The sequence below is a fragment of the Convolutriloba macropyga genome, chromosome 7 (genome assembly GCF_964194025.1).
Source record: "Convolutriloba macropyga chromosome 7, txConMacr16.3, whole genome shotgun sequence".
Taxonomy (NCBI): domain Eukaryota; kingdom Metazoa; phylum Xenacoelomorpha; order Acoela; family Convolutidae; genus Convolutriloba; species Convolutriloba macropyga.
In genome coordinates this window covers 45,872,073-45,891,447 of record NC_134474.1, presented here as the reverse complement: position 1 = coordinate 45,891,447, position 19,375 = coordinate 45,872,073, and the positions used below count along the sequence as shown (strand labels likewise).

Genomic DNA, 19,375 nt, shown 5'->3' with positions numbered 1-19,375 from the left:
GTGCATTTTCTGACTAAATGCGATTTAGTGTGTTTGAATAGTTTGCAAAGGACAAATTTCTGTACTTAATGTATTTAACTTAGATTAGATATTTGCTCATGGGGGAATAACTTGTACTTAGTTTTGCTTTGGGTAACATGTGTTTTCAGCATTATTTGTCAATAAAAGGTATGCGTAAATGTTAAAAGTGTATGAGTGTTGAACATGTATAGAAGTTATGTGTGTGTGTAACAGCTTGCAGTGGTGATTAATTGCGTACTTTATGTACTATTTGTGTTGAGTGGGCTATTTGCTTTTCGCCTTAAACGTTTCTATTATACAGTTGATCTCTCTTGACTATTAATTTCTAAAACTTTATTTCTTTCTTCGCCAAAAAAATTTAATCTTAGTTCTTCTAACCCTTCTTCTTTCTTCTAGCTTATTTTAAACTTTGCATTCTCTTTTTATATTTCTAATTCTTATATTTTCCTTTTCTTTGTACCTTAAGCCACTCTCTTCCTATAATGAATTGGTACCCGATTAAATATTTACGAGAGACTGAGGAAGTGCGAGATGAGTTAGATGCTGCTGAGTGGAGACTAAGTGTCAACGGCTTCAGTCGGGAGTCAGTTACTGGTGCCATAGAGATGAGGAGAAGGCAGCAGTATCTAGATTTCATATACCGAGATACTTCCGGATTAGGAGCGGAAGAGTTTTTATACTTTTTCTCTACTGGCTATAAAGCGGATTGTCTTGTGCTATCTGATGATGAGGTACAAGGGATTCTGGGGGCTCGGGGAAGTCATTCTCCATGGGAGCTAAGAAGAACCCAGTGTGTTTCTGATGAAACAAGTAACATCATCGAGTTCTTCCTGGGAAAGGATGTAAGTGAAATTTGTTTCTGTGTTTTAACTGCTTTTACAGGCCTCCATCGGGGCAATTGCAGAACGAAATATATGTGTTCGCTAGAGTTTTAGAACAAGAAGTTGAACATAAGGGATAAAAAAAATGCGTATGATCCAATAAAGAAAGCACTTTTGCTATTTTAGTTCTATCAAAGACTGTATAAGAGGCCGCGTGGTGATCTGGAGCAGTATTGGGAGGAACAAAACGAGTTGGAGAATCAACTCTTCGCGCTGGGTCTTGCATGGTGGTCCCCCAGCACCGGACCGAAATTGCAAGAAAGCTATCTAAGTCTACTGAGTTGGAATTTTAAGGAGTGTGTGTGTTTTAAAACGCAGACCCTCATGGCAAAGGCGGTAAGGAGTCTAATTACGTCACATATGCCAGAGCAAGAGTAGTGCGTGTTTAGACTTGTGAGAGTTGTAATGTTTTTGTAACTTTTGTTTTGTATATATTAGTTTTATTTTTATTTTGTGCGTTAATCGGTACGCTTTTCTTATAAAATTGTTCATATAAAGGAGATTTTATGTCTCATTTCTTTTTGAGTTTATGTATCAGGTCAGAAGGAATAGGTTCACCAAAGAATGCAGGTGCTTTTCTATTACGCTGAGTCTGCTTAATACTTCATTTGCGTCTGGTAATTTAGAAACATTAGGTGAAGCTGTAGGTGTAGAATTATAAGGTGATGATGTGGGGCTATTATGCGATGCTTGGGGGAATAATTTGCGTGTAGCTTTAAATTTACTAGTACTATCAGGTGGGGTAGAAAAATTTTCTTGCTGTGGGCTATTAGGTGATTACATATTTTGCATAGGGTAGGGGGTTGAAATGCGTGGGGGTAGAAAATTAGAAGAGCTTGTGCCTTGTATATGCGTAGTATTATCTGCTCGTGTTTGTAGCGATTCTAAGCCTGAGTCCTTTGTTGGGGTAGCCTCAACATTATAAGGTGGCTGTAGTGTAGTATTAGAATTTATAGTAGGTTGTGTTTCTACTAAAGGCCACTGGGAAATAGCAATATGTTGTGCGCCTCTATAAGCATTAGATTTGGATATATTATGCTTTTTATGTTGAGTATAATAATCATCCGTATTGTCTGGGACTACATAGTTCTCAACTAACTCTTGTATTTTTTCTTCTTTCGGGTAATGGGGTACTATATGATTTCAATGCACGGTTTTCTTCTCATTTGTTTTATCATGTTGTATTTCATATGTAGTATTAGTTAGCATTCGTTGCACAGTGTAAGGGCCTGAGCGTAGCTCTTGTAGCTTTTTAGACTTTAGTAGTCCTTTAGAGTGATTTTCTAGTAGTACTTTTCTACCTTCAGGTATAGGCTTTCCGAGTTTAAATCTATTTCTATACTTGTGCGCTTTATTCGTAGTTTGTCTACATTTAGTGAAGGTATTCGAGTATATTGTTTTAAATGTATTCTCTCGCTTTAACATTTCGTTAGATAATCTGTTTTGTAACAATTTCTCTATCTTTTTGTTATTAGTTTCTTCACTATGTGAGTGTGGTGGTAGATTACTACAATATTCTGATGTGCATTTCTTTTGATTATCTCGTAGTAGTCCTAACTTTAGTGATAATGGTATTTGCGGTTTCGTTCCGAATAGTATTTCATAAGGGGTATATCCCGTACTGTAGTTTACTGCAGTATTGTGTGAGAATGCAAATTTACTAGTGTACTCGGACCAATTAGATCCACTTTTACTAATAAAATGTCTTTATTAATTAGTAAAATGTTTATTCTGTAATTCTACTTTGCCGTTAGTCCACGGTGAATATGCAAATCGGGGGCATAGTGTAATTCCCATTTCGTTTGTGTAGTGAACAAAATCATTACTGTTATCATATACTATTTGTTGCTGTATACCAAATGTAGTTATAAATTTCTCTAGTTGATTTACTGTTTCGAGAGCTTCAGCCTTCTTGCTAGGGTATACTTGTATAAACCTAGAGAAAGCGTCTACTATTACAAGACAAAATCTATTTCCTTTACTGAGTGGTCGTAGTGGACCTTTATGATCAATATGAAGTGTATGAAGGGGTATAGCTTCTAATGGTCTGCATGGTTCTAAGGGCGCTTCGTTCAAGTCTTTGCGTGCTGACTTATTAGTTTGGCAACTTAAGCAATCTAACATTAACGTTTTAATCCATTTAAACATACCGGGCCAATAGAAATATCGCTTAACTCTATTGTAAGTTGTGCTTTCTGCTCTATGACCACTAAGTTCATGCGTATGTGCGAATTCGAATATCTTTATAAATAGCGAAAGTGGTGCACATATCCTAACGTCAAAAGAGCCGTCCTCACAAGGTTCGGAATAACAGAGTAAATCATATTGACTTTCTAAAAACAACAAGTTGAAATTATTTCTATAGGTTTGTAGTGCTTTAGATTGTTTAATAATGTAGTCCTTTTCTGGAGCTTTGCCTACTTTTAACCAATCTCTAACTTTATCTATCACGGAGTCGTTTACTTGTTCTTCAAGAATATTATCAGTAACAAGATTAGCGTTTTTTGCAAAATCTGCAACTTTAGCTATTAAATCTAATGTATCTGTGTGGACATCCTTTTTTGAGATGTTTTGAAAAGCTTCTGGTTCAATAAGCTTCTTAAATTTTGTCCGTCTGATATAGTCGGCTTTAGCAGATTCTAATTGTTCAATAAGTGAATTTTCAATAATTTCTTCTACTAGATCTAACCAATCTTGGTCATCATAACCTTCTCGGTCATCACTTATTTCAGCTATTTCTTCTATCTCGGAATAGTAATGATTATCATCCTCGCTAGTTAGTTCTGAAGTTAATTTCTTTATTTGATTTATTTGTGTGCCGTAGCGAAAACAATCAGAGAAACTGTGTATAGCATTACAGTGTTCATTTATGTAGTCTGGTGCATAATCTACGCTAAAGTCACCTTCATCATTTATATTAATAAGTTTCCTTCTTTCGCCTTTGACTTGAGCAATAATTGGATAACAGTCGTTAGCGGTTGCGTCCTTATCGTCTTGATGCAATACAGAATAGTTAACTTCTTTGCCGTTAATATGAAATTTTATATCTTTAGGTATTACTTTGTGCTCTAGTTGATAAAGTTTAGCATCTGCTAAAGAAACATTTCCGCTAAGAATGTCAGGGAACGCTAAGTTTTTGCCTTCAGTGTATATAATTTGCAAGTTTTGGAACTTAGTTAATACAACTTGATACTTAAAGAAACGATGTGACATTTGTCCTCGTCGTGACCAGAGAAATAGAATTGGTCTGTGATCTCAATATAGGTAAATTGGAAAAGGGGATCCAATAACATAAAATGCATATGTTTGTAATGCAGATATTATTCCGCATAGTTTTCTATGTTGAGGGGACATCTTTTGTTCAGCTTTATCAAATACTCTCGAGTTTGCTGAAATCATACGTTTTCTATCAGGAAAATCTTGTATAAGAACACAACCTGTTCCTAAATTAGATGAATCAGCATGTATATGAAAGGGATAGTCATTAGAAGGAAATGCGTTAGAAATATCGTGACAGAATCTTTGTTTAAGGTCTGTGAATACCTTTTCGTGTTCTGGTAACCACTTGAATAATGTTGTATCTTTAGTTAAGTCATATAGAAGTTTTGCATCTATGTGAAAGTTCAAAATAAAGGTATGATAGAAACCCATCATTCCTAAAACTCTTTAAACTTCTGTTTTCGATTCTGGCGTTTTTAGGTTTCTAATATCATCTATGCGCGAAGCAATAGGCGATAGTCCGTTCTTAGATATAACATGTCCTAGAAATCTCACTTTTTGTAAGAAAAACATTGTTTTATCGGGGGCTGCTTTAAGGTTTGCCTTTCGAAGCAAAGAGTGATACTCTTTTACTATTGTGAACATTTCTTGTTTATCTTTAGCTTGTAATAAAGTGTCGTCTATATATGTTATGGCTTGTTTACGTTTTATAAGGGGTCCAAATGCATAACGCATTAGTTTGCTAAAGAAACTGGGTAATGGCCTAAGACCAAAAAATCCTACTTGATAGGTTTATTGTCTGCCTCCTACAATAAAACTTGTAACCTTCTGAGTATCTTCGGTTAGTGGTACTTGATTATAAGCCGATGATAAATCGCTACTTGTAAATATAGTTCCGGTTATTCATGTCATTAGAACATTTAGTGGTTCGAGTGGCCAACTAGAATTACTTGTATCAGTTATAGAGTTTAGGTATCTAGCATCAATGACTAGTTTTACATAATCCTTCTTAGGTAATATGATGACGGGATTGACAAACCAACTATTCACATCATCGTTCTCATTGAGCTCTCTGATTATCCCTGCTTGAATTAATTCATCCATTAGTCTTTCTAATTTATCTCTGAGATGAATGGGTATTTTGCTTGGTCGTTGCTTTTTAAAGGTTGCGTCTTTCTTTAGGGGTAAATGGAACTTATGTTTAGTTCTGCCAATATCATACTTATGATGTGAATAGACATCATTATCCTGAAGTTTTATTTCTATCAAATCAAAAATTCATCATCAGTCAAATCACTTTGTGTGAAATCAAAGTTATCTAAGAACCCTTCTAGATACTCTATGTCTTGAACTGTATTTCTATTTTGCTTAATTACAAATCACTAACTGCTTTATTTATGATTCGGTGGCTTTGTAGTTTATCTCTAAACTGAGGAAACTGTTTGTGGGCTTTAGGCCTACATAACTCTTTTGCTTCGGTAGAGAAGTCTGTGGCTAGCTCTCTCTCATCTTCCTTGCATTTTTCTATTAACTCACTTTCAATAATCTCGAGCACCTCTTCTTGTTCTAGTGTATTAGTTTCTACTTTTTGTAGTTTATCAATATCATCTTTGCTTGTATACACATAGATAGTTATTCCTGAGTTCTTAAATGTTTGTTCAATTAGAGAAGTTATCTCTCTCCAATCCATTCCGTCTAAACCACAAGCTATTTTTGGCATCGCTATACAGCGTAAATTTAGTCCTAGTGCATGAACTCTCATAGCAAGTAGCGTTGTTTTGATTGTATCAATTGTTGGCTTCTCATAATGATTAGCCTTAGTGATGAGATTTTATACTAAGTTATTATCTGCTCTAAAAGTTATTATGTCACCTATATCACAGTTTATACTCTTACAGTAGTCCTTTAATAAGGGTATTCTTTTGGAGATTGTGTTAGCAAAACCTTTTCTCATTTCTGCATCTGAGGATATTGTGTGCGCTATAGGCATATTAGAGTCAAATATAGATTGGGTACGAAAATCTATATATCTAATGCAAGAATTAGTTTGGATTTGCTGTCCTTCTTGTAAATTGTTTACTACTGTGTTCAGTATGAAATAACTGTTATATTCCTCACTTTCGTCTAGTATTGTACTTGTAAATTCGGTACAGTTTTTGATATTGTATCTTTGTATAGGTTTGTCAGTTATATCACACATAGCATAACCTATTATTCCTCTATTTATCTGTAGTGGGTGATTCTTTTGATTCTCCATAAATATGGGTAGAAATTCTTCAGGTTGTGGACAAAGTGGGATCAGAAAGACTAGGTAAGTTTTTGCAACGTTAATATGGGGCATGAAATATGTTCCTGGTGGAAATAAGGCTTGACTGGGGTGCTTTTGCTTGTGCAATTGTGTACTTTTCTGTTGTAGAAAGATTGGTTGAGCTATGTTTAAAGCAGTCATCTCAGTTATGTATGGGTAATCTTTCTCATTGTTGATTGAGCCGTAGCAAATTAGGTTTCTCTCAGTTTTTAATTCTACTGCGGGGATATCGAAGTGAAGTACTTTTAAAAACAAATGACAAAATCAATAACTATTATGTTCTGTCTCTGCTCTTTAGTAACGAATACTTCATGGGGGACTGTATATTTACCGTCAGTTTCAAAGCTAGATTGAATAGTTGTGTAGCCAAGCATTCTGATTGATGAACCAGTATAAGTTTTTGAATCACAATTTGTATTTTGTAAATGCAAATTTTTGTCCAAGGTTTACTAGAGCAAGGTATGTAGGATGGTTGACGATAGTGCAAGTTGATCCTGGATCAATCATGAACTCTACTTCTAAACCACTATTATTTTTAATGTCTCCGGTGGCAAAGTGATATAAATTGAGATAAATTCGTGACTTAGTACTACTTTCTTTAGTAGCGTTCGGAGACTTCAAAAGTTTAAAGGAAAGAAGTCTGTTATAGCATTTACGTAGTCATCGTCGCCTTCAACGAAACTTATTTGATTTGGTTGTTGCTGAATATTGTTGGGTTTTGTTTGTCTTTGTTGTAGATTGTTATTTCTACTTGGTGTATAGAAGCTAGCACTTTGTTGTGGCTGTTGCTGTTGTTGTGGTGATGGTGATTGTTGTTCAAGATTTGGTTCATTATTTCTATAGGTGTTTTGCTGAGGGAAGGTTTGTTCGTATGGTTGAGTGAATCTATTGCCATAATTGCTAAAAGATGTATTTTGTTGTTGATAGTTAGGCTTGTTGAACCTAGGTTTATAGTTTGAGTAGCCACCTCTTGGTTGATAGCCTTGGTTTCTAGGACCATTGAATCTTGTATTGCCTCGGTAATTCTTTCTGTAATCATTAGAGAATCTTATATTTGGCCTTCTTGGTTCAACAAGTTCCTTTCTCAATTTGTTAACGCTATCATCTAACTGTTTCTTCGTGCATCTTGAGATGGAATGACCGTTGCTTCTGCAATAATCACAGAATCTAGTACTGGTAGGTCTGCCTTTTATGTTTGGGTCTCTAGGCCTAGAAGTATCTATAGCATTCACTTCGTTGCTTTTGAAAAGACTGGTTAAACTGTTAATTTTGCTCTCGAGTGTTTTAAGTTTATCTATTCCTGTAGTTCCACTAGATTCTTTTGTTACAGAAAATGTTAAGTCTTTTACGACTAAGTGATCGAAAAACTGTGTCCAAGTTATTGAACGATTCTCAATAAGTTTCTCGTGGGCTTTGCGTTTTAAACCTTGTGGCCTTAGTCCTCTTATAGCAAAATCTATGTATTTCTGACTTCGTTGTCTTTGTTGGATTTCTTTCTCTTTCCTTATATTCCTACTATTTAAAACTTATTAAATAGTTTCAGCTTACTATGAAAATCCGGGTATCTTGGGTGTCCGTTCTCTTGAACGATTTTTAGAGACCGGTACTGATATGGTATTCTATATTGGTGCAAGTTGCCTGGACAATATTCGAAAGCATTCAACCTTCTCTTTGCGACAAGTTCTTAGCGATCGTAAATCTGCGTTTGCTGTTCGAGGACTTAGCATTAACCCAGCCACAACAAACAAGCTGAAAGATTTGCAATACAAGAAGCCTCCTAAATTTATATCGTCGAAGGAAGTTTGCTGTCGCGGCTGAAACCTCTGCATATGACATCATCGCTTTAACTGAAACTTGGTTGACAGCTGACATCAGCGATAGTGAACTTTTCCTGCAAAATTATCAGCTCTACAGAAGCGAAAGAAATGAAAATCTGAAGAGCAAACATGGAGGTGTAATGATTGGCGTGCGGAACAACATTACTTCTTTCCCAATTGATGTTAAGAATCTGAATGACAAACTAGCGTCTGCGTTTGCAGGTTCGCTCATAACTGTAAATAACGAAAAGGTACTAATTTTGTGTTTGTATAACCCTCCTAGTAACAGCAAATACCGAGTCACAATTGACGAATTCAACTCTTTCTTCTGCATTCTAGACAACGATGAGTGGAGGGAGATAAAGGTCATAGTAGTAGGAGATTTTAATCTTCCTTCTGTCAATTGGAAAACACTAGAGTCAACCGACTTATATGAGAAACAATTGGTCGATCTATTTGATTGCCAAAATTTTATTCCCGTTGTTTTCTTTCCTACTTGTGGTAAAAACATACTCGATCAAATTTTCGTTAATGATGACAGCATAGTTATCGACGTCAATTGCGACGACTCTTTGCTCAAAACTTTTAGTTTATCTGATCACATACCTATATTATTAGATCTTGACCTGAGTCCTGCTAAGAACGAGAAAACCGAATTGCACAAAAGTTTGAGCTTCTGTAAATGCGATTACGTTGGTCTGAAGGAAAATCTAAGTCTTAACCCTTTTAATACTATTTGTTATAGCAACTGCGATCGGATGCTCAGCGAGTGGTATCATTGGTTATTCGAGGCGATCACTAAATTCACACCAAGACGGATTAAGCATAGATCCAATTTGCCACCCTGGATCACGCCTGCGATATCACATCTAATGAAAAAGCTCAACACGCTACAGAGAAAACAGAATTTACTAGCCAACAATGATTCGTTGAGACTCAAGATAGAAAGGTCGAGAACCAGTCTAGCAGAAGCGGTAGATCTAGACCAGAAAAATTACGAATCAAAGCTTTTCAACTCACGAAATTCTCAAGCCATGTACAATATTTTAAAAGCTTACGAAAAGGACCGTCCGTTCCGCCACAGGTTAAATGGAATAAAGACGTAGCAAACTGTGATGCTGAAAAACCCTCTCTCTTTAATAAATACTTCTGTTCAGTTTTCACCGTGTCATCGGTCTTCAAAAGCAGTTTGAATGAAAATAGAATTTTGAATAGTTTTACTGTGACGGAAGAAGCAATAGTTGAAGTTCTTGGGTCATTAGACGTATCAAAGTCATGTGGGCCTGATAACTTGCCTGCAGTTGTCCTCAGGAACTGTGCAAAAGAACTTACGAAATCCATCTTTGAGTTATTCAGAAATTTTAGGCGCCTTGGAACCTATCCTAGTGCATGGAAAATAGGAGCAGTTTGCCCAATTTTCAAGAAAAAAGGATCGAAAGCAGATGTTGTAAATTTTCGTCCTGTAACACTATTATGCATTGTCTCGAAAGTTCTAGAAAGATTGTTGTATGGATCAATTCTAAATTTTTTCAAAGGACTCATAACTGACTCACAGTACGGTTTTCGTGAAAGAAGATCAGTTATTCTTCAAATGATAACCTACTTAGATAAGATATACAAATTCTGTTCTGAGAACAGTCGAGAAAATAGCTCACTTCTCTTTGACTTTTCCAAAGCTTTCGACCAAATTGATCATGGAATACTTTTAAGTAAGATCAATTGCATTGGAATAGGTGGCAAGCTGTTCGAAATTTTAAAGAGTTACCTGAGCGACAGACTGCAATACCTGAAAATTGGAAAACTAAAATCGAAGAATTCACCGGTCACCTCGGGTGTACCTCAGGGCTCAATACTTGGGCCCCTACTTTTTCCTATTTTCATTAATGACTTACCTGAAACTGTTTTCAACTCCAAAGTCTTTCTTTTTGCTGACGATCTCAAATTATTATATAATGAAAATCTTGGAAACGCACACGGAATCAAACAAGATCTAGATTCAATATTGCGTCGGAGTTACGAAAATAACATCAGCTTCAATTTATCGAAATGTCAGTACATAAATTTCAAAATCAAGTCGAAATTAAGTCCGGTTTTGGGTCAATGGTCGCTGGAACAATCGAGAACTGTGGAGGACCTTGGTATCACTATGAACGACAGCCTCACTTGGAAGGAACATGTAGAATTGCGGACTGGTAAAGCCAACAAATTCTTCCACCAAATTAAAAGAAACACATCATATCTCCTGACGGTTACTGCAAAACTAAATCTTTATAAGAGTACGCTTATTCCAATCTTAATCTATGGATCTAATTGTTATATGCCTTCAAAATCTGACATGCGACTCCTTGAAAAATCTCAAGAAAAAGTTTCGAAATGGATCCTACCGAACCTTGATTATTGCGAACGACTGAGATCCCTGAACTTATTACCTCTCAACTATTACATTGTGCTAACAGATCTTCTCTTGCTATCGAAATTGGTGAACAATTATTATGCGTTCAACATCAGCGAGCATATTAATATTGTGCAAAGACGGTCAAGTTTTCGGTTTGTGTTGCCTGAAATCAAAAAAGAATTTCAGCGGTCAAATTTTTTCTATCGAACCACATATAGAGCAAATATCATTGATTCAAATGTTAATTTCTTTCAACCAGTCGGACTCGTTTAGTTAAAATTGAATCTTAAACTTGATGTGGAAGTACTATAATATTTATTTCAGCATCGACAATTCGTGTTCCATAACATTTATCTGTCTCTGCGAAAAATGTCGGTCCTCAAACGAAATAAACCTAACAAACAAACTTAAACTGGTATGATTCATCTATTTATATAATTTTTGCGGGAGCAGTCCCACACGTTTGTGGAAGCCATAATAATAATAATAATAATAATAATAATAATAATAATAAAAATAATAATAATAATAATAATAATAATAATAATAATAATAATAATAATAATAATAATAATAATAATAATAATAATAATAATAATAATAATAATAATAAAAATAATAATACTTGATGGTATCTTTTCTGGCCAACCTTTATCAACTCCACTCTTTATTCTATGTAGATAATTCTTTATTAATTCTCCTTCTTGCCTAAATGTGTTCTCAACCTCAAGTCTAAATCTAAATTGGTCTCTACCGTCTGTGAATCTTTTTATAAATTCATCTTTTAAAGTATTCCAATCTGTAGTATCTGTGACTTCACTTTCAAACGATTTTAGTGCTGTATCAGTTAAAAGTGAGCCGAATGAGGATTGTTGTCTTTTATCATAGCTAGTTTGTGCAGCGGGTGCTGTAGGCCTAGTTCCTAGTGAAAAGAGTATTTTGTTTTCTACAGAGTTCCAAAAAGAAGTGGCATCCTGATTAGGATCATTGCTTGAAAAAGATACAAGTGAAAGATTTGGATGTGTTATGGCAGTTTCAGGTGGGGGAGTAACAGCAGGTGTAGGAGAACTACCACCAGGACTGGTCATTGTTTAAAGGACTGAAGTTATTGTATTAAAACAGAGAATTAGTTTAAAACAAATTCAAATGAGAATTTAAGTGAGAAACCCTTTGAATAGTTAAATTACACAAATTATTTTAATGGCTTCTCTATAATAAGTGAACAAGTTAAATATAGGCAAGCTTCTCTGATAGTTTAAATGAACAGGTTAAATTGAGATTGCCTTTATATTAAATGAACAAGTTAAATTAAAGTTGCCTCTCCGGGACAACCATTTATACTGCTGGTCCGTACATTAGATACTTAAACGACGGGGTTAATTGCGGGACCACATGTAAAACTTGAGAGTTCAACCCCTAGTTCTACTCTTGGTATATAGTTAAGTATTAAAGAAAGTTAAATGCAAATATGAATTAATAAGTTATGTTAAACAGCATCAAATATGAACCGAGCATTAAGGGATAGAATAGTTAAGGTTATTAAGACTGAGATAGCACAAGTTAGCACAGGCTTAAATATTCTAAGTTAACTTGTAACTTAGGTAGAATTTAAGAGATGTTAATTTATAACTTAGAGAAGTTAAGCTGAACTTACCTGATTTCCAAATTTGTGCTAAGTTACTACTTTATGACTTAGAGAGTTCTTAGTTAAGAACAAGTCACAAAATATTCTAAGTTAGAAAAATATCTCAAGTAAGCTGAGATTGAGCAAGGGAGCAATACGGGAGTATGATTTTAAATCAGAAGTTATCAGGGACCAAAAAGTGTTGGTGGTTGAGCGTGCTAGCTCCTTTTATACTTGCGGACACGTGGTTATCTAGTATCCTATTGGATAGAGATAACAGTGTCGACAGAGTTACCAAGGTTAAGTTGGTGTTCTTTGTGTGGCGTGACAATATCACGTCATAGTATTCTCAGTTTTAGTTAGTGATCTTAAAATAGTAGCTTATTCAAAACTACTTAGTAATTTGTTCACACGTTAAAATGGACTTTGTCCAAATCAAGTTTGTGCTTCACGCACTATAACGTAAATTCTCAAAATAGCACTAAGATTATCAAATAGTGTTACTGAGTGTAGCACACTTCAGTACATTATTCTTTTCAAATTTCCAACACAGTTTTCCTGAGTGACACAACTTTCTGATCAATTGCGACCACCCCGCTCGTGTTTTGAATTAGCGAACTTGCACTTGATATTTTTTTGTTTCTTGTTATTCTAATTCTTCATTTTTTGTTCCCAGTCAACCTGGGGGACGAATGGCAGGAACTATAAGCTAAACTGGGTTCCTACTTTTTTCGGTCATGTTGCAACGGTTTGCAATTTTTTTTGCTAGTTTTAGCCGTTTTTTCCAAATTGTCGCCGGTTCATTAGTTTTTTCGACGAAATATTTCGAGGAAAGGGACTTTTGAACTTTTCGAGGCTGAAAGTGTTTTGGGAAATTTTGTTTTTTAGCGTTAAAATCGATAATTTGTGTGCATGTCTATCTGCACTAACCTTCCACTTTCCTTTTGCCCCGTTTACGATATATCTTGTGGAAGGCATCGATGAAAAACCCGTCACGGTCATATCGTCTAAATAGCAGTACTTGAAAATAAAAAGTTGTGAGAAATTAGATAGCTATCGTGTTTTTAAGGCCAGTTTCGCGTTATTAACGCGGAATCTCAGCCTTTTTGTTTTTCTAAAATTGTATTTCTCCCCTGAAATGATCCGACAGAAGTGGCTGGATCTAAAGAAATGGGAGGGAAGTTAGGCATCATTTTCATCGAAGAATGATCACATTTTTCACATTTTTACGCCGTTTTTAAACATTTTACTCTAATTTTACTTCTTTTTTTCCTGTCAATTTTACCCTATTTTAAATTGTTTTATTGATGTTTTGACGATTGCTTCATATTTGTTTGCTCATGTTGACTCAAGACAAAAAATGTTGTTTTTGTATTCTTAGCGTTTTCAATGCAAATTTAGCTGCAAGACTACGCAGTTCTGGAACTGAATGTTAAGACGCTAACAAACGCGAGTGCAACTTCGAAAAAATGAAAACAGACAGATAAAAAAGTAGGTTGTTTCTTGACAGAAAGTAAAATCCCTTTCAATATGTATTTTTGACGTATTTTTTGGCTGGGTAGTTTGACACACTGATCGAGGCAAAAGAAAAATTGCAGAAGCTTCAAGAGGTGTATCAATTAATTTTCAATAGTTAGAAAACTAGTTGTTTTCTTGTATCTCAAAGTTGTATTCAATGCTTTCAATTTACTGTCTAAGGCTAGCTGTAAAGTTTTTAATCAATATAGATATTTTTTTGCATTTTAGAAAAATGTTTGGTCGAAATATAAATCTTTTCTGAAAGTTATTTTTTTCCCTGTTTATTGTCGTTGCTAATAAATGTCTACTCAATGGTCTGATGTTTTTTTGAACAAGCTTCTAGAATATCTGAATATTGTAAAATTTTATATTTTGCACTGTAACAAAAACAGCCTTTCTTTTATTTAGTTTTCTTCCAACTTCTCCCATTGACATGTCACATTAGATATCCTTTAAAAAATTAAATTGTGAGTGTGAGTAAAATTGTGTTTTGTTGCGACAACCCTTCAGATGTCTATAAAGGCATTGATAAGATTCTTTGAAGACATTTTGGATTTGGATGATATATTCTTAATGATTTTCTTATTAACTGTCATGATGAGCTTTCAGTTTTAAGTAGTCATTTAAAAAATGTAAAATATTAAGTTTTGAGTGGTGATTGACTTGTATTCTATTTATTTTATTTTATTTAGAAAATTCAAAAAACATTTTTTGTGACGAAAAGTTTCTTTGGAAATTATGAATTGTCAGGAAGTGCCAAACCTGTCCTCCGATCTTTGGTTTAATTGGAATTTTGACATCTTCTTTTTTCGTCATTAAAACTTAGCAGAGATTTTGATTAATAGGGGTATGTGTTTTAGCAAGGATTGCAAACCCACATTACCTAGACCTCCGGGTTTGTTGGAAAAAGCTCAGTTGTTCAGCAGAAGCTTTTTTACTATTGACATTTGCAAATTTGAAGTTCCATAACTCTCTGTATAGTTTTTGTAATCATAACAGTAGAATTCTTTATTCAATTCATTTCATTTTTATCGCTTAAATTTTTCCTAAATTACGATCTTTTGAGAAAAATATCCAGACCCAGCAATGCAATCATTTTTTTGGAAAAGTAAAGTGAAAGAGTGAAAATTGCTATTTGTGTCAAAACTGCAGCTTGTCACTGCATGAGTGAGAGAGAAATTGCTGCAAAAAATTTAAACGTTTATAGATTATACTCCTACAGTTAAACATATAACGTATAAAATTTTTTCATATTGTTTTTCCTCTTTGATTGTTTCCGAAAGTCAATAAATGTCAGAAATTTTATATAATTATATGCAAATTTGGCTCAGGTTTCTGAATTTTCACAGGCTTCTGAATTCGCATAGAAATTTTTTTCAGGGTTCTGAATTCGCATAAAAATTATTTGTGCGTTTAATCGTTCGGATGCTGGATGTGATAACCTTTTTCTTACAAAGCTCTAAAGTTAATTTTTTGAAGGAATGAGTGATTTCAAATTTACACAAAATTGATGGTTGCACAAAAGTTTTTTTATCCTGAAAAACTCATTATTAATGCGAAAGTGTAATTCTGATGACCCATACCCTATTAAATTTTGTTGGCACTTATACACTTTCTTCATTACCTGGCCATGTCCAAATAAGCAAATTTTAACAAGTTTCACGTTTTGAGGAAGCAAAATCTTTTTCTGCGTGTAATTAGCTTAAAAATTTTTTGCCCGACTTTCATTAATAATTAATTGAAACTAAATTCAAGTACTTAATAATTTTTATTGTGAAAAGTGCTATGGGTAACTTCAAAATCACTAATTGTTTTCTTAATCCACAATTAGTGTCGAAAAGGAAGTTTCTGGAACTAATATCGAAATAGTCTTTCATTTCGGTAAATGGATACTGAGTCCTTGGGAAAAGGGTACTTTTAAGCAAATTGGAACTCTGTTACTCTAGTACACTTAATTAAGTGTCAATTGTTTTCAAATACGCTTACAACTCTAATCTTAAAAGATAGATCACAAAAAAGCCCGACAAAATTGAGTATATATATATATACTCAACTTTTGGGACATTGGGCACTTAATGTTGTCAAAATTACACTCGGTGAAGAAACAATGGACAAACTGAACTAGATTGATGTAAGCGGAAAGGTTCTAATTGACGAGCAGTTTTTCAAGGCTTTGCTCAAAAGCAGACTTAATTTTCTAGATGTTTTAGAATGTTCTCGAACGTTTTTGATCTCAAATCACTAATAATGGTTTATAAGTTTAAGTAATTTTCTGCTACAGTACTCTAATGTAGCGACAAGTTTGCTACGCCAATTCTTACTGACTAATGGTATTAGGAAAAATGCAATGGGTTTCTTTGTTTTCAATACATCAAATAAAAATTCAAGTTGCTGAGTGCACATTTTGCCAATTAACTACAGAATGCTGAAAATTATTGGTTTCGAGGTAAAGTGATCGAAAAAATGAAGCTTCCTTAAAAGAGTCTCTGTCAGGCACTTCAATTCATGTGATGTAATTAATGAACTCTTCAAAAAATTAGAAATGAATACTCTATTTTTTTTGAAGGATGTTAATAAAAACTATCAGAAAATTTGAGGAGCTGAGGGCGTTTTCCTTCATCAAACATTTTTGCTAAAACTCGTTTTCTAATAATTCGATGCTGAAAACTATTTAGGTAAGATATTGTTTAATAAAATAGAAAAAAAATTGTTCACACGGTAGACCACATCACTACCACTCCTTTTATTTTCCCCTTCTCTGGCTCAATTTTTGGTGCAGAAATATATTGCCCTAAAATGCCAAGCTGCAACAATTCTTCAAACGATTTCTTTTGGGGCTACGAAATAGTAGATTTCTGATATTTTTCATACATTCTTTGTTTGCTAGTCTTTTGAACTTTTTAAATCACAACCCAAGATTTTCAGTATAACAATTTGAGAGTTTGGAGATAACCGCAGTTTTCTTAGTTGCAAAAAAACATTTAAAAAAGATCAACATCTATAAATTACACACTGAATTAGACAAAAATACTATAAAACTACTACGAAGTTTTGAAAAATATTATATACTTCTTCAATTGTTTAATATACATTGCCACCCTCTGAAAATTATTGGTTTCGAGGTAAAGTGATCGAAAAAATGAAGCTTCCTTAAAAGAGTCTCTGTCAGGCACTTCAATTCATGTGATGTAATTAATGAACTCTTCAAAAAATTAGAAATGAATACTCTATTTTTTTTGAAGGATGTTAATAAAAACTATCAGAAAATTTGAGGAGCTGAGGGCGTTTTCCTTCATCAAACATTTTTGCTAAAACTCGTTTTCTAATAATTCGATGCTGAAAACTATTTAGGTAAGATATTGTTTAATAAAATAGAAAAAAAATTGTTCACACGGTAGACCACATCACTACCACTCCTTTTATTTTCCCCTTCTCTGGCTCAATTTTTGGTGCAGAAATATATTGCCCTAAAATGCCAAGCTGCAACAATTCTTCAAACGATTTCTTTTGGGGCTACGAAATAGTAGATTTCTGATATTTTTCATACATTCTTTGTTTGCTAGTCTTTTGAACTTTTTAAATCACAACCCAAGATTTTCAGTATAACAATTTGAGAGTTTGGAGATAACCGCAGTTTTCTTAGTTGCAAAAAAACATTTAAAAAAGATCGACATCTATAAATTACACACTGAATTAGACAAAAATACTATAAAACTACTACGAAGTTTTGAAAAATATTATATACTTCTTCAATTGTTTAATATACATTGCCACCCTCTGGTACATTGCAGATAAATTTGGACAATCGTCAGCAATTTTGTTTGTAGATTTCATTCACGAAAATTTAGACTTTACTTGCGACACTTTGTAGGCATTATACACACTAGACAAACATGGAAATTGCTGAAATTTGTCTCTAGACTCTACTTTCAAGACTCATAATTAACGTTTTTGTTTACAGTAGTCAAGACAGCGTGGTAACGACCTGATAACTGTATTAAATAGTTTCTTGTCTCTAATGATCTTGACAATGTTGGTTCACAAATACAGACGCAATTTTTGTTTCGGAACCACAGGAGACAATAACCTAGGAAACTCCAACAACAGTTTGTACCTTTCGTTAATTCTCTTTATAATTTTGTTTTGATTAATATATCTTTTTACTTTTTCCTGTATTATCTATCCTTTATTGAAATACATCCTATTACCAAACCTATCCTTTAATTTTTCCGTTTGCGTTTTTGGCTTTCAATGAGCTTTGGTTTACATTAACCGCTTCAAGCCAACATGGATGCCAAGGTGGCCGGAGAGATTTTTTCTGACACCCTCACGAACAAAGTACCTGAATCCAATAGCTGCTACGTCTTTTGTTTATGTAATACTGAGGAGTTAACCTGCAACATGTTGTCAACGTTCTCTTGCATTACTCAATTAAGACCGGCAGAACTTGTTGGATTCCATAAACATCACGTTTAAACCCTCAAATGTTCTCAATCTCATATAAGCAAACAGATAAACAAATTTCTTTCTGCTTTAAGATAATTTTTTTAATATTCGTCCTCTTTGTTGTTAGTATTAGTTTTCATCATTTATGTGACTTCAAATTCTTTTTTGCAAAGATGGTAATCAGGTTAGTTATTGACAATTATTTGGCTGCAAGAAACGAATGGCTGGTCGCCTCATACGCTGCTGTGATTTTTCGTAGTGGGGGCTCACTGTTCCGTCCATTGGGTGGATAATGCCCCCCTTTTATTTTATTATCTCGGTGAGTAATAAAGTTAGTAGTTTAATCAATTGAAAGCTTTCGTTTGTTATTTATAGGCATAGTAAGTAGGTCTTTATAAATTCGTTTATTTTAAAGAAAAATTGACAGGAAAGATAAATTTGCAAGTTTGGACTTCACGCGTTGTATAAGTCACATAAGTTGTAAACTTGATTCCACATTTTCTTTTTTGGACTCTATTTACTTTTACCCTCGCTAAATGGCAATTCTGAAGAAATAGCCAATGCGAGCAAATTCCAATGGCTAATTAAGAAGACATGTTAAAGATCAAAAATAACTTTTCTGAAGAAATCGAGCAAAGTGAACCAAAATAGGGCTGTTTAAGGGTTTGTAGTAGCTTGTAACAATCTTAAATAAATGCCTCTATGTGTGCAATCAATTCCCCCATTTATAAATAGCTGAATTTTATTATGATGAAGCTTAAAATTGCAGAATAACTTCTGACGCAATTTTCCCCTTTTTCGAAAACGGCTGGTTGTGCAATAAATTTGCATCTCTCAAATGCAAAACTTTTCGAGAGCTTCCAGGGAAATTTGAAACTAAATGACATTTTGAATTAGATTGTTACAGGGTTCAAACGTTTTCTTATTCTTATTTGATCATCTAATAGCTCAAGATGAAATTTAAAAAATATTGCACGGGTAGTCTATTGTGGTGATTTTTGCTTTTTCAATCTTTCTTTTTGCTTTATTCAAGTTAATGGTGTTCATGGTGTTTCAAGCTCAATTTTTTTGGTCAGTAAAAAGCGAACGCTTTAAACTGTATCAACTTGACCACACAAAGGCAAAAAGGTTTAGTTCACAAAAATA

The 19,375-nt window shown here is 34.1% G+C and overlaps 1 protein-coding gene across 1 annotated transcript in view; it reads left to right on the top strand.

The window, feature by feature from the left end:
• Positions 1 to 7,951: 7,951 nt before the first annotated feature.
• The window catches only part of LOC142342913 (uncharacterized), a 486,697-nt gene continuing 475,273 nt past the window's right edge, over positions 7,952 to 19,375 (top strand). Inside the window, exon 1 of the mRNA XM_075394583.1 lies at positions 7,952 to 7,966. The gene's annotated coding sequence lies outside the window, so the exon portion shown is untranslated. The remainder of the gene's footprint in view (positions 7,967 to 19,375) is intronic.